Genomic DNA, 14,886 nt, shown 5'->3' on the forward strand with positions numbered 1-14,886 from the left:
TACATTACACACACATAATACATATAAATACCTTGACAGAGGTAAAAGATTATCCCCTAAGCCTGGAATTGAACTCTGAACCCAGGCCACCATTATGATAGCAGAGACCAAGAGAAAGTACTGCAATGTTGTTACACGGTCAAGCTCCCAAGGACATGACTGATCAGTTTGATGGCCTGTCTTGAAAAACAGGCTTACAGGTGTCCTAAGCCCATGTTCTATCATAAGGTACCCCTTGTTATGATAGAACAATATAGAAATAAACACAAAGCATACCAAATTCTGTAGAGCTCAAGATTAGCCTCATAAATCCTTTTTCCCATTAATTAAAACTTTACAGGAGATAAACAGTGATTTTTTTTACCATTGATTCAACTGGTTTGCACAGAGAGAAAGATAAATTGAGAGAAAGAGAGAAAAGGAATGGTCAGAAGTCTGACAGGTAAAAAGTTCTTACATTTTTGCCAGCATGCCAGGCTTCTGGTTTCCCTTTCCCTTAGCAGCCCTAGTGACCCAGCTGGCTGCACCACAGCCCTGGGGGCCAAGCCACATCACAAAGGAAAACTATCTTTTTCTTATCTGGTCAGAGCAAAATACGTGTGACAAAACAGACATTAGCCACTCTGCTTAGTACCCAATATTAAATCCAGTAAGGCTAAAACTTGCCCCTAGTTGGGCCACGTTATTATTAATCCAACCTCTGACCAGGAGTTTCGATGTGTGGTCTCTGGGCAAGATGTTCATCCTGAGTAATGGGCAAGATAAGAAAGGCAAAGGAGCAAAAGGAAAGCATTGCCTGTGGTAGGGTGGGGAAGGTGAGTCACTCCCCACCCTACCAGAAAAAGACCCACTCATTGCAGTGATACTGAAAAGTTCAGGCAGCTGCTGTTGGGAAGGGACTTTTTCTAGCAGTCTTAACAGCTCTCAAGTTTCCCCTTTTAGGGAGGAAAAAGCTCCCTATGTCCTACAATCCTGCACATGCCTAACCCTGTCACCCGCAGCCATCATCAAAGAGTGAAAGGCAGATTATTCCACAAAGAATATTATGAAGAGACCCCCAAACAGGCTTCATTTGAGCAACATGGCTGTATATTCACTTGGCTGCGGGTGGGCTGAGTCCAAAAAGAGAGTCAGCAAAGGGCGGAGGAATAGGAGTTGTTTTTTTAGGTTTAGGCATTACACTTTTTCCTTTTCTGACAAAATATTTCATGTAAGCTCTTATTATTTTAAACCAATTAATTAAAGCTCTTAAGCAGTGAAAAGTTACAGAATTTACAGTTTAGGTCAGTCTTTGCAAGGTGGGAGGGGTTCATAGGGTCTGGAGTCACAAGGTTGACCAAGGTTGGTTACAAGGTCGAATTGCCTTATTAATTGAGGCGGGAACAAGAAACAAAAGAAGAGTCTCAAGTTAATTGGGCACCTCAGGGGTTGATCATTCTTCCTCTTTTCATGGTCTTCCAGGTACTTCAGATTTCTAATTCCAAGAAGCCATCCAGAGGTATACGTGCGGGTCATGGGTGTTGCCATGGTGTCCATGGCACCATCTGTCAGCCTAAAAGACCTTACATTCCTGTCTTTTTATATTGGTAATATAAAGAAAAAAGAAATAAAGAGTGAAGGGCAGTGGAATATTAGGAAGGCCGGCACAGAGGGGTGATGGGGCAATGTTTCTCAGGGCTTCTTTGAGTGGGATAGGAGGCAGAGTGGAAACCTAAAATGGAAAAGAATTTAGACTACCAGGAGATCTTGGGGCAAGGGATGATATTGTGGGATTGTTAGAAGGAGGATTTGTTGTATCAACTGATTGGTTATTGGTCATATATGATTTTGTAGGAATTGAGAGATTAATCAGAAAACACAGGGTCCAAATAAGAGAAGGAGAAAGATAGGTATCAGAGGACTAAGGACTGGAAGAAGCCATGACACTCAGAGAGTGTCCAGCCAGTCCAGCCAGGTCCAGAATAACCATTTGCCTGATTAGTGAGCTTTCGGCTTGATCTTTTAATTTATTGATGACATCATATACAAGGCCAGACTGGTTTACATAAAAACAACAATCCTCATTTAGGAATAGGCAAAGACCTCCTTTTTCAGCAGCCAGTAAATCAAGACCACTACAGTTTTGAAGGATAAATGCAGCTAGGGAATTTACTTGAGCTTGAAGAAGGGAATCACATTTAAACATGAGATTTGGAAGGAACAAGCATCCAAACCATATCACATGGTTTCTAAAGATCAGTCTGGTGTAACTCTTTGCTCTTCTATGAGTAAGATTTGTTCTTCTTTCTGGTTTTCTTTTCTTTTATTTTCTGTTGTTTGAAAATAATATACCTATACATAATTCTTCTAGAATATATTATTTTTGGTGTTTACTGAGCACCTAGATCTGTGGTTTAGTGTCAGATACTAATTTTTTTTTAAATCTCAGTAATTTTTGTTTCAAATATTTCTTTTCTATTCTCTCTTCCTCTTCTAGTCTTTTCATTACACGTTTATGTAGTTATTCCAAAGTTCTTGGATATTCTGGTTTGTTTGGGGTTTTTTTAGTCTTATTTCTCTGCTTTTCAATTTGGGAGGTTTCTATTGAGATATCCTCAAACTTTGAGATTCTTTCTTTTCTTGTGTTCTATGTACTAAGATGCCAATTAAAGGCATTTTTTATTCATGTTATAGGGTATTGATACTTAGCATGTGTCTTTGGTTCATATAATTTTTTTACCTTTCTGTTTACCTTGATCATCCTTTCTTGCATACTTCTATTTATCCATTATAGCCCTTAACATATTAATCATAGTCGTTTTAAATTCCTGTTTTAAGAATTCCATCATCCCTGATACATCTCGGTCTCTTTGTAAGGAATGCTCATCCTACTCAAACTGTATTTCTTTCACCTTTTAGTATGACTTGTAACGTTTTCTTGACAGCTAGGCATAATGTATTTGGTAAAAGGAATGGCTAAAAATAACCCATTATTAATGTTGTGTAGAATGGGGAAGAAGAGACATTGTTCTATATGATCAGGTCTGAGTGTTTTAGTTAGATTGTACCACTGGACTGTGAACTTTAAATGTTTCTCACTGTCACTCCCACTCTCCCCATTTGGAGGGACGGGATGACTTGATGGGACTGGAATTGCTTATTTTTCTCCTTCCACTTGGAAGAGTAGACACAGCTGGAGTTTAGTTTCTATGGCATAATAATATTTTTAAGTAATTAAAAACTTATGCACATGGAGAATAATCACTAGAATTGGCATCTTAAAATTTGTATGTATAATTTCAAGTTTTTCTCCTTTAAGTTCAGCATAATGGAGATAAACATTATAGGTGATTCTACACAATTTAAAATTATAATCTTTTTTTTCTCTTTTCACAGATGGTTCTACTATGGTTTGACTGCAGGCTTAATATTCCCAGTACTTGTCCTACAGATTATATTAATTTACGCCATAAAGAAAAAATATCAAGAAAAAGAGACCAGCTTTTCTGAAAATGGAAGAAAAGTAATACATGAAGCAAACCTCTAATTCATGAATAACAATGCACATTTTGTCCTTTCAGCTGAAGCAGTGAAATATGTAATTAAGTGGAGAAAAAAACCATTTCTGCTGTTGTTTCCAACCAGCATTGTGTTGATTCAGTAATAAGATGTTAGTTTTGAGCGGTTCCTGGTCCTTTTACTGACAATTCTTTCTCATTCTTTACTTATGATGGACCAATAAATCAGCCTTTGAATTTATAATAAAACAAACAATCAATGCGAACACAGAAGTACCTCATTGTTAGTGTATAGCTCTGCATTTGTTGTTAAGATTAAAATATATGATTCATACAACTTTAAAGTGAGAGGCATAGTTATTATGTAATAGAATAAAAAGTATTTGTTCAGGTAATTGTAACTCTTAATAAAACCAGTAACTAGAATATGAATTAAAGTACAAAAGGAGGAGATAGATTAATAGGCTAAATAAGGAGAAAAGTCTAATGTCTTTTTTTAAAAACTAGTTTGGACCATGTTACTTAGGTCTGAAATCTAGCCTTGATGTATACTATAATTATAGTATGTAAATATGTGCCCATCAAAGGCATTCTTTATTCATGTTACAGTGTATTGATATTCAGCATGTCTCTTTTGTTTGTATAATTTTTTACCTTTCTGTTTACATTCTCCATCCTTTCTACTATATTACTGTACATATAGTATACAAACATATGTACTACAATTATATATATTCATGTTAATCAATGATTTCACAGGCTTTATTAATTTATAAATTGAAATTATATTAAGGTTAAGTAAATTTAAAATATATTAAATACTGCTGAAGAAATATAGATATTCAAATATTTGCAACCTATGATTTTCAGACATGTTATGGTATTTTTTTTTTTTTTTGAGATGGAGTCTCACTCTGTCACCCAGGCTGGAGTGCAGTGGTGTGATCTTGGCTCACTGCAACCTCCACCTCTGAGGTTCAAGTGATTCTTCTGCCTCAGCCTCCCAAGTAGCTGGGACTACAGGCACGCACCACCACACCCAGCTAATTTTTGTATTTTCAGTAGAGATGGGGTTTCACCATGCTGGCCAGGCTGGTCTCAAACTACTGACCTCATGATCTGCCTTCCTTGGCCTCTCAAAGTGCTGAGATTACAGATGTGAGCCACCAAGTTTCTGTTAGACCCCTGGAAATTGAACAAAACCCATTCAAAAGATGTGTCTTAATGCCATCTGTCTGTTTCCTGGGAGAAATGAAATTTGTGCCAGATAATATATCAGCTGTCACTCTATTGCATGGTTTTTGTTTGTTTAGGGTCCACAAAAGGATATGTTCCACATCTCTACAAGCAGGACAATAAATAGAATGAGAAAAAATAATTAAGTATTGCATTTTCTACTAGCAGCAACTCTACTATAATGAATGCTGGAGCTTGCAATATTTTATTCTCCATTGGTTTTTTTTTGCACCAGAATCAACTATAAAAATATTTTGAAAAGAAATATAATCATAGACCTCATCCAGAAATTCTGAAACAAAACATTTGTAATCCAACTTGGACATCTTTAAAAAATTCCACATATGATCCTAGGATTCCTCAATAGACAGAAAGCCACTGGATAGGAGAAATTACTCCAGTGTGTAGCAAAGTCACACAACATAAAATCTGGTAATTGGCCTGGTAGTTATATTTATGTTAACCTGTCCTCAGGCTGCAGACCTGAGAAAAGATTTATTAATCGCACAAGCAGAAATTTGAGGAAAATCATTCTCATGCTATGTTAAGGATGTCATATAACAAATATGATGGGATGATACATAAATATACATATTTACGTATATGTCATAATTCTACACATTTATGGTGTTCAATGTGATGCTTTAATATATGTATACATTGTGTAATGATAAATCCTAGTAATTAGCATATCAATCTGTATTAGTCCATTATCACACTGCTATAAAGAATCACCCAAGACTGGGTAATACATTAAGGAAAGAAGTTTAATTGACTCACAGTTCTGCATTGCTGGGGTGATCAGGAAACTTATAGTGGAAAGCAAAGAAGAGGCAGACACCTTTTTCACAGGAATAGCAGGGTAGAATGAGTGCAAGTAAGTGAAATGCTAGATCTTATAAAACCATCGGATCTTGTGAGACTCACTATCACAAATACAGCAAGAGGAAAACCACCCCCATGGTCCAATTACCTCCAATTGGTCTCACCCTTGACACATGAGGATTATTGGGATTACAATTCCAGATGAGATTTTGGATGAGGACACAGCCAAACCATATCAACATCATTTTAGACATTTATCACGTCATTATTGTGAGAATATTCAAACTCCTCTCTTCTAGCTTTTTTTAAATATACAATGCATTATTGTTAGCTATAGTTACTGTAATGTGCAATAGTACAAGAACTTATTCCTTCTATCTAACTGTAACACTGGATTGGTTGACCAGCCTGTCCCCATCTCTCACTCCTGCTGTTTTTCCCAGTCTTTAGTAACCACTATTGCCAAGACCAGCTTGATCGTGGAGACCCCAACCAAGGCAGTGCTGAAGAAATTAAGAAACAGACACAGGATAGAGTGCAAAAAAGGTGAGACAACAGGGGGCCACAGCATTCCCAGCTGAGCACCTCAAACAGAGTTTGACCCACACATTTATTGACAGCAAACAAGTGATAATCATCATTTAACTAAAAGCATTCTTCACAGGGAACAAAGCATTCTTTCTAGTGGCAAGAAATAGGCTCTGGCGCATTTATCTATTGCAGCTGGAACATGTCTTTAAGGCACAGGTCACTCGTGCTATTGTCTGTGGTTCAGAAGCAACTTAAGTGGTCTTCCACCATAGGGCAGGCCAGATATTTCTTTCCCTCGCTCCAGGAAACCACCAACCTCCAGCAATGTGTGTCATTGCCATCACCAGTATGTCACAGTTCTATAGATATTTTGTTTATGACCAGTTTCTTTAAGGCCAGTTTATGCCAGGCATAGAGCCTGTTCCCAGCACACTATTTTACTCTCAACTTCTGAGTGTTTTTTAGATTTCACATATGAGTAACATTATGTAGTATTTGTGTTTCTGTACCTGGCTTCTTTCACTTAACTATGCCTTCCAGGCTCATCTAAGCAAAGGGCTCATCTCCAGGTAAATGACATGATTTCATCTTATTTAGTGGCTGAATAGTATTCCATTGTTTATGTATATCAAAGTTTCTGTATCTGTTTCTTCATTATCATTTGTTTCAAGAAATTTTTCATTTTCCATCCTAATGTTTTTATTGACTGTCATCCTATTCTTGGGGGCTTGGCAAGCTAATCTTGAATTAATTCCCTGCATGCTCCTAATCCTGAACTATTGTTGCAATTTTCTATAACCTATCAGCTTCTCTAGTAAATCAAAACACAGTGTACTTAGAACACTGAATTTTAGAGGTAAGAAGACTTTAGAGACTATAAATCCCTTCCTTTATTATATTTGTCCCAGATAAAGTATAAATTGCTTAAAGGCACACAATAACTCTGGACTGATCCTACATCAACCATTAGTTCCAAAGGCTTCCTGGATGTTGGGGCAGGCTTTAGCCTAAAGCTGGTTTCCTGAAAACAAGTATAGTAACTGTACTACCAATTCAGAAGATGACAGCAAGACTTGTCTGAAATTTGTTTCATTTAATAAAATTTTCTTGAGTCCCTCTTAAAGAAAGTGAATATTTGTAGGATACACAAAGTCTGTCATGGAACTCATAATTTAATGAGAGCAAAAAATTCAATGTATTCAACATTCATGAAACCCTAGTCACCGGGATAAGTTTTTGATGTATGAATTACTGCAAAGGTCTCAGAATGTCTCCTTATAATTTCCAGGGGTTCCTGAGACTTTATCAAGGGGTCCACAAATTTTACTCTATTTTTATGGTAATATTAAGACATTACTTACCTTTTAATTTCATTCTCTCAGAATATAGTGATATCAACTAAGGTTACACAATGTCATTATAGATGGCTTGTAATATTTGTGCTTATATATTTCTGTTTATTAAATATTTCTTAGTATTAGTACAGTCAACATCAATGTCTACAATTCACTTAAACAATAAACCTCTGGGGACCTCAATACTTGTTAAGAGTCTGAAGCACTCCTGAGAACAAGGTTTGAGAACTGCCCTAATTTTTCTTCCAAAAAAATCCCTGTGCAATCAACCTTATCATCTATGACTTACAAATGGCAAAAGTGATTTTAGAAAGAATAGTCATGTTGCTAGGCAATAGCAGATCTACTGTGAACAGAGGTGTGACTGATTGCAATGTCTGGACTGGCCCTTTTTTTAGTCCATTTGCGCTGCTATCACAAAGTGCTGGATAGTTTATAAATATACAGAAACTTATTTATCACGCTTCTGGAGGCCAGAACATCGAAGACCAAACTGCTGGCAGATTGGTGTCTGGGAAGGGCCCATTTCCTAGTTCATTGATAGTCTCTATTCACTGTGTCCAAATATCATGGACAGGACAAGGAGTGAGTAATTCCCTCCATGAGGACCCACCCTCATTAATCACTTTCTGAAGGCCTCATTAATACTTGATTGTATTAATCAAGTAGGAGATTAGATTACAATATATGAATTTGGGAGTACACAAACACTCAGACCATAGCAATCATTAGCCATTTTGTTTGACCATTTTCAGTGTTATGGTCTTAAGCAGAATAAGGTGTTAGATGTTTTTTAATAAAATTATTGATAATGTCTTTTCTGAATATCAAATATACTTCTTTTATGCTTCACTTAAATTACTTGCCTATTCAAACATAAAACATTAATCTTCAGTTATTATCAAACATTTACAAAGACGAAAGGATAAATCTTCAAGCAGAAAATTAATCTTACAAATAATATATTTTATAATTTTAGCCATTATAAAATTTTGTTTTGTAATTTATAACAATATTATGAAGTAAATCAGTATAAAGTACATTGTAATCTTGCTTTCAAAGTGTACAGGGCTTTTAGAGCCTTTTTCAGGTAATTGAACGTTTTTTGAGTTTTTATTCCACAGAGGTTCTGCTTTTAACTGCAATGAATTCTTTTCTAACGTAGTATATTAGTCCATTCTTGTCCTGTTATAAAGAAATACCTGAGCCTGGGTAATTTATAAAGGAAAGGGGTTTAATTGACTCATAATTTCACATGGCTGGGAAGGCCTCAGGAAACTTAAACTCATGGCAGAAGGTGAAGGAGAAGCAGGCACCTTCTTCACAACGTTGCAGGAGTGTGTGAGTTCGAGAATAAGGAAGTGCCACACTTTGATACCTTCAGATCTCATGAAAACTCTCCATTTTTAGGAGAACAGCATGAGGAAAACCACTCCTATGATCCAGTCACCTCCACGTGGCTCCTCCCTTGAGACATGGGGATTACAATTGAAGATGAGATTTGGGTGGGGACACAGGATCAAACTATATCATGTGGTTAAAATACACATTTTTAATTTCCTAGTTGAAGAACATTCATGGATTCATAGAACTTTATAATGAGCTTGGAGAAACCTCAGTCCAATACCATTAACTTACTGAAGAGAAACTAAGTCTCAGAAAAATGAAGTGACTTACGTAATGTGAATGTTCTTCATAGAATTATAAAGACCTCATGTCAAGGTCTTACCTAACCTCTTTGCTTTCTTAAGTTTTACTTTTTCTAGCTTATAAGTTATGTCTTGGTAACGATGGAGAATAAAATGCGAGCAAATAACTTAAAAATTGCCAGTTTGGTATCAATAGTTGAGGATAAGACATGGTGTTCTCCATACCTCTATTCCCCTCTATATCTCACAAAGTAGGGTAACCATTTCCCAGGATCTTTTACTATTATCAATATTAGTGGTATAGTTAGCTATGATTATTACTCTCCACCACGGCAATCTATGTTTGATTTTCAAGCTTTTACCATCTTTCCCTTGTCCATTGTTCTACCAATTGTATTATGAAAAGGCATGGAAATCTTTGAAGAATAAAGCATCTTAAGCTCTTTGAAGATAGGACACAACTTCCATAAACTTACACAAATATGGCCCAAAGGCTACAGTGTCCATTAGGAAAGGTGCCCATTTAATCTATGGTCCCACGTTGCCTGCTAGTGAAGGCCTGAAAGAGACATGATATTAGAAACCTAAATAGAGCTCTGTGTACTATGGAGACATCATCCTCCTCATACCAGCAATGATTATACCATCCTAGGGCTACTGCAATGTTCCTTTAATAAATCCTCAGTAATAAAACATCTTTTCTTAAAATAATGTTCTCTGTATCAAAGTATGGTTTTATTGGCCAATGTGCTTGCTTCAGAAATATTTCTCCAAATTATTCCAAGTTAAAAATAAGTTTAAAAAAACTTTAAAAAGTAAGCTTTCTAGCACCATACAAATATGGATTTATTTATTTATTATTTATTTATTTATTTTTACAATTTCTACCTTAGTAATTAGTCTTTAACACTCATAGGTTTGAGATGAACTTCTCTTTAACTCTAGTTTAGCTAGAATCTGAACAGAATTTATTGAAGCCACCTACCTACATGCACTGGCTGACTGATTAAATCTCTCAAATCACTTGGTCTTTGTCTTCTGTGTTCTAACCATTAGTCAGGGCATTCTGTTGGATTGAGTCTGTGGTAATAATATCTATTTTATTATCTGTAATTATTGTACTGGGTATTAAAATAGCACTCCTGTTTGGCTCTATTTTGTTCTGGACTTATTGCCATTCTCAAGGGTGGCTTTAGTTCCAGAATTTGATCCCTTCTAAACTACTATATTTTCTGGATTCTTTGGATGAAGAAACCATTCTGTTGGCTGCTGGTTCACTCTAATGATTGTTCCTTTTGCTGTACAGAAGCTCTGGAGTTTAATTAGGTCCCAGTTGTCTATTTTGGCTTTTGTTGTCAATGATTTTTGTGTTTTAATCATGAAGTCCTTTCCTATGCCTATGTCCTGAATGGTTTTGCCTAGGTTTTCTTCTAGGGTTTTTATGGTGTTAGGTCTTATGTTTAAGTCTTTAACCCATCTGGAGTCAATTTTAGTGTATATAAACAGGTTGTCTGTTTACTCTATTGATAGTTTCTTTTGCTGTGCAGAAGCTCTTTAGTTTAGTTAGATCCCATTTCTCAATTTTTGCTTATGTTGCAATTGCTTTTGACATCTTTGTTGTGAAATTATTCCCTGTGCCTATGTCTTGAATGGTATTTCCCAGGTTTTCTTTGAGGATTTTCATAGTTTTGGGTTTTACATTTAAATATTTATTCCATCTTCAGTTAATTTTTGTATAACGTATAAGGAAAGATCCAGTTTGTTTTATGCATATGGCTAGCCAGTTCTCCCAGCATCATTTATTAAATAGGGAAGTCTTTCCCCATTGCTTGTTTTTGTCAGGTTTATCAAAGATCAGATGGGTTTAGATGTACAGTCTTATTTATAGGTTCTCTATTTTGTTCTATGGTTCTATGTGTCTATTTTTGTACCAGTATTATTCTGTTTTGGTTATTGTAGCTTTGTAGTATAGTTTGAAGTTGGGAAATTTGATGCCTCTAGCTATGTTCTTTTTTGCTTAGGATTTCCTTGGCTATTTGGGCTTCTTTTGGTTTCATATAAATTTTACAATATTTTTTTCTAATTTTGTAAAGAATGTCAATGGTAGTTTAATGTGAATAACATTGAATCTATAAATTGCTTTGGGAAGTATGGCCATATTGACAATATTGATGCTTTCTATCTATGAGCATGGAATGACTTTCCATGTGTTGGTGTCCTCTCTGATTTCTTTGAGTAGTGGTTTGTAGTTCTCCTTGGAAAGGTCCTTCACTTCCCTTGTTAGCTATATTCTTAGGTATTTTATTGTTTATGTGGCAATTGTGAATGGCAGTTCATTTGTGATTTGACTTTCAGCTTGCTTGCTTGTCGATGTATAGGAATGCTAGTGATTTTTGCACATTGATTTTGTATCCTGACCCTTTGCTGAAGTTGCTTATCAGTTTAATAAGTTTTGGGGCTGAGATAATGGAATTTTCTAGATAAAGAACCATGTCATCTGCAAGCAAAAATTATTTGACTTCCTCTCTACCTATTTGAATATCCTTTATTTATTTTTCTTGCTTGATTTCCCTGGCCAGAACTTCTAATACTATGTTCAATAGGATTGGTGAGAGAAGGCATCCTTATCTTGTGCTGGCTTTCAAGGAGAAAGCTTCCAGATTCTTCCCATTCAGTATGATATCAGCTCTATGTTTGTCATAGATGGCTCTTATTATTTTGAGGTACGTTCCTTCAACATCTAGTTTATTGAGATATTAACAAGAAGAGACGTTGAGTCTTATCAATGGCCTTTTCTGCATCCATTGAGATAATCATGTGGTTTTTGTCTTTAGTTCTGTTTATATGATGAATCACCTTTGTTGATTTGCATATGTTGAACCAGCCTTGCCACCCATGGATGAAACCAACTTGATTGTGGTGGATACACTTTTTGATGTGCTGTTGGATTCAGTTTGCAAGTATTTTGTTGAAGATTTTTGCATCCAGAATTCTTAGGGTTTTCAACATAAAAAATAATATCATCTATGAACAGATAATTTCACTTCTTACTTTCTGACTTGGATGCTCTTTATTTCTTTTTCTTGTTGCATTGCTCTTGTTAAAACTTTCCACTATGTTTAATAAATGTAGCAAAAGCAGGCATCCTTGCCATTTTCCTGATCTTAGAGAAAAAAAATTCAGTCTTTCATTATTGAGTATGATGATTGCTAGGGGCTTTTCATATATGGCTTTTATTATGTTGAAGTAGTTTCCATTTTCTCTAGGGTGTTGAATATCTTTATCATGAAAGTGTGCTGAATTTTGTCAAATATTTTATTCTGCATCAGTTAAGATGTCCATGTGTTTTTTTCCTTTATTCTGTTAATGTGGGGTGTGTGTGTGTGTGTGTGTGTGTGTGTGTGTGTGTGTGAGATCAGTTTCCCTATGTTGAACTATCTTTGCATTCCCAGAATAAATCCCACTTAGTTATGGTTTATAATCATTTTAATATTAAATGCTGATAAATTTTGTTTGCTAGTATTTTGTTAAGGATTTTTGACTTAATGTTCATAAAGGTCATTGGTCTTTAGTTTTCTTTGCTTGTAGTGTTTTTGTCTGGCTTTGGTAGCATAGAATGAGTTAGAACATGTTTTCTCTCAATTTTTTGGAAAAGTTTTGGAAGTAGTAATGTTAGTTTTTTAAATGTTTGGTAAAATTCACCAGTCAGTCCATCACGTCCAAGGCTTTTCTTCGCTTAAAGATTTTTGATTACTGATTTATTTGTCTTACTAGTTATAGATCAATTCACATTTTCTATTTCCTCATAAGTTGCTCTTGATAAGTTTTGTTTGTCTAGAAATTTGTTCATTTCATCTAGAATATCCAATTTGTTACTGTGCAACTGTTCATGGTACTTTCTTATAATCTTTTTTATTTCTGTAGAATTAGTATTAATACTAATGTCTTCACCTTCATTTCTGATTTTAGCAATCTAAGTCTGCTCTCTGTTTTTCCATGTCCATCTGGATAAAGCATTATCATTTTTGTTGATATTCTCAAAGAATCAACTTTTGGTTTAATTGATTTCTTCTCACTTTATGTATTGTTGGTCTAATTTTTATTTTTTTTCATCTAGCTATGGGTTTAGTTTTTTTTCTTTTTCTTGTTTTTTAAGTTGTAAAGTTAGATTGTTAGTTTAAAATGTTTTTAAATATAAAATTTTACAGCTATAAATTTTCCCCTTATCATTGCTTTCACAGCACTTCATACATTTTTACATATTGTGTTTTTGTTTTCATTTTTCTCTAAGTATTTTCTAATTGTTGTTAAACCATTTAATTGATCTATTTGTTGTTTACGAGTATGTTGCTTAATTTCTACAAATTTATAAATTTTCCAACCTTTCCTCTGTTACTGATTTTGACTTCATCTTGTTGTCATTGGAGAAGATACTTTGTATGATGTCAATCATTTAAATCTGCTGAGACTTAATTTGTGGTATAACATATGTTCTGTCCTGGAATATGTCTCATGTGCACTTAAGAAGAATATGTATGTTGTTCACTAGAAGAAAATGTAGGCAAAACTATCCAGGACATAGGCATAGGCAATGACTTCATGACTAAAACACTAAAAGAAATGGCAACAAAAGCCAAGATAGACAAATAGGATCTAATTAAAATTCAGAGCTTCTGTAAAGCAAAAGAAACCATCATTAGAGCGAACCAGCAATCAACAGAATGGGAAAAAATTTTGCAGTCTACCCATCTGACAAATGGCTAATATCCAGAATCTACAAAGAACTAAAACAGATATACAAGAAAAACAAACAAACAACCATATTCAAAAGTGGGAGAAGGATATGAACAGACACTTTTCAAAAGAAGACATATATGAGATACCACCTCATGCCAGTTAGAATGGCAATCGTTAAAAAATCTGGAGACAACAGATGCTGGAGAGGATGTGGAGAAATAGGAACACTCTTACATAGTTGGTGGGAGTGTAAATTAGTTCAACCATTGTGAAAGACAGTGTGGCGATTTCTCAAGAATCTAGAAATAGAAATTCCATTTGACCCAGCAATCCCATTACCTGGTATATACCCAAAGAACTATAAATCATTCTACTATAAAGACACATGCACACATATGTTCATTGCAGCCCTGTTTACAATAGCAAAGACCTGGAACCAACCAAACTGCCCATCAGTGATAGACTGGACAAAGAAAATGTGGCACATATACACCATAAAATACTATGCAGCCATAAAAAACAATGAGTTCGTGTTCTTTATAGGGACTTGGATGAATCTGGAAACCATCATTCTCAGCAAACTGACACAAGAACAGAAAACCAAACACCGCATGTTCTCACTCATAGGTGGGTGTTGAACAATGAGCACATGTGGACTCAGGGAGAGGAGCATCACACACTGGGGGCAGTTTGGGAGGAGGTAGGGGAGGGACAGTGGAGGGTGGGAAGGGTGGAGAAGGTGTGGAGGGATAACATGGGGAGAAATGTGAGATATAGTATGCACCTATGCAACAACCCTGCATGACCTGTACATGTACCCCAGAACCTAAAGTAAAATAAAAAAAAGATTATGTATATTGTTATTAGAGTATTCTGTATATGTGTTAGATGTAGTTGATTTATTACATTGTTTAAGTTCCCTGTTTCCTTCTATATCCTCTGTCTGATCATTCTAACCATTATCAAGAGTGGGGTATTGAGGTCTCCAACTATTATTGTAGAATAGTCTATTTCTCCATTCAATTTTATCCCAAGTTTTTGTTTCATATATATTGA

At 35.4% G+C, this 14,886-nt stretch overlaps 1 long non-coding RNA gene across 2 annotated transcripts in view; it reads left to right on the forward strand.

Annotated features, from left to right (window-relative positions):
- The window catches only part of LOC105705768 (uncharacterized), a 55,362-nt gene extending 40,868 nt beyond the window's left edge, over positions 1–14,494 (forward strand). Inside the window, exons 4-6 of one of the 2 annotated variants that reach the window (XR_010343010.1) lie at positions 3,376–3,502; positions 6,002–6,104; positions 14,374–14,494. This is a non-coding gene — a long non-coding RNA (uncharacterized LOC105705768). Of the gene's footprint in view, positions 1–3,375; positions 4,126–6,001; positions 6,105–14,373 lie in introns of those variants that run through there. The other variant, XR_001104743.3, reaches the window with a different exon arrangement.
- Positions 14,495–14,886: the final 392 nt, after the last annotated feature.

This window comes from Aotus nancymaae, unplaced genomic scaffold (assembly GCF_030222135.1).
Source record: "Aotus nancymaae isolate 86718 unplaced genomic scaffold, 86718_ANA_hifiasm-v0.15.2.pri h1tg000016l, whole genome shotgun sequence".
In the NCBI taxonomy this organism is placed as follows: domain Eukaryota; kingdom Metazoa; phylum Chordata; class Mammalia; order Primates; family Aotidae; genus Aotus; species Aotus nancymaae.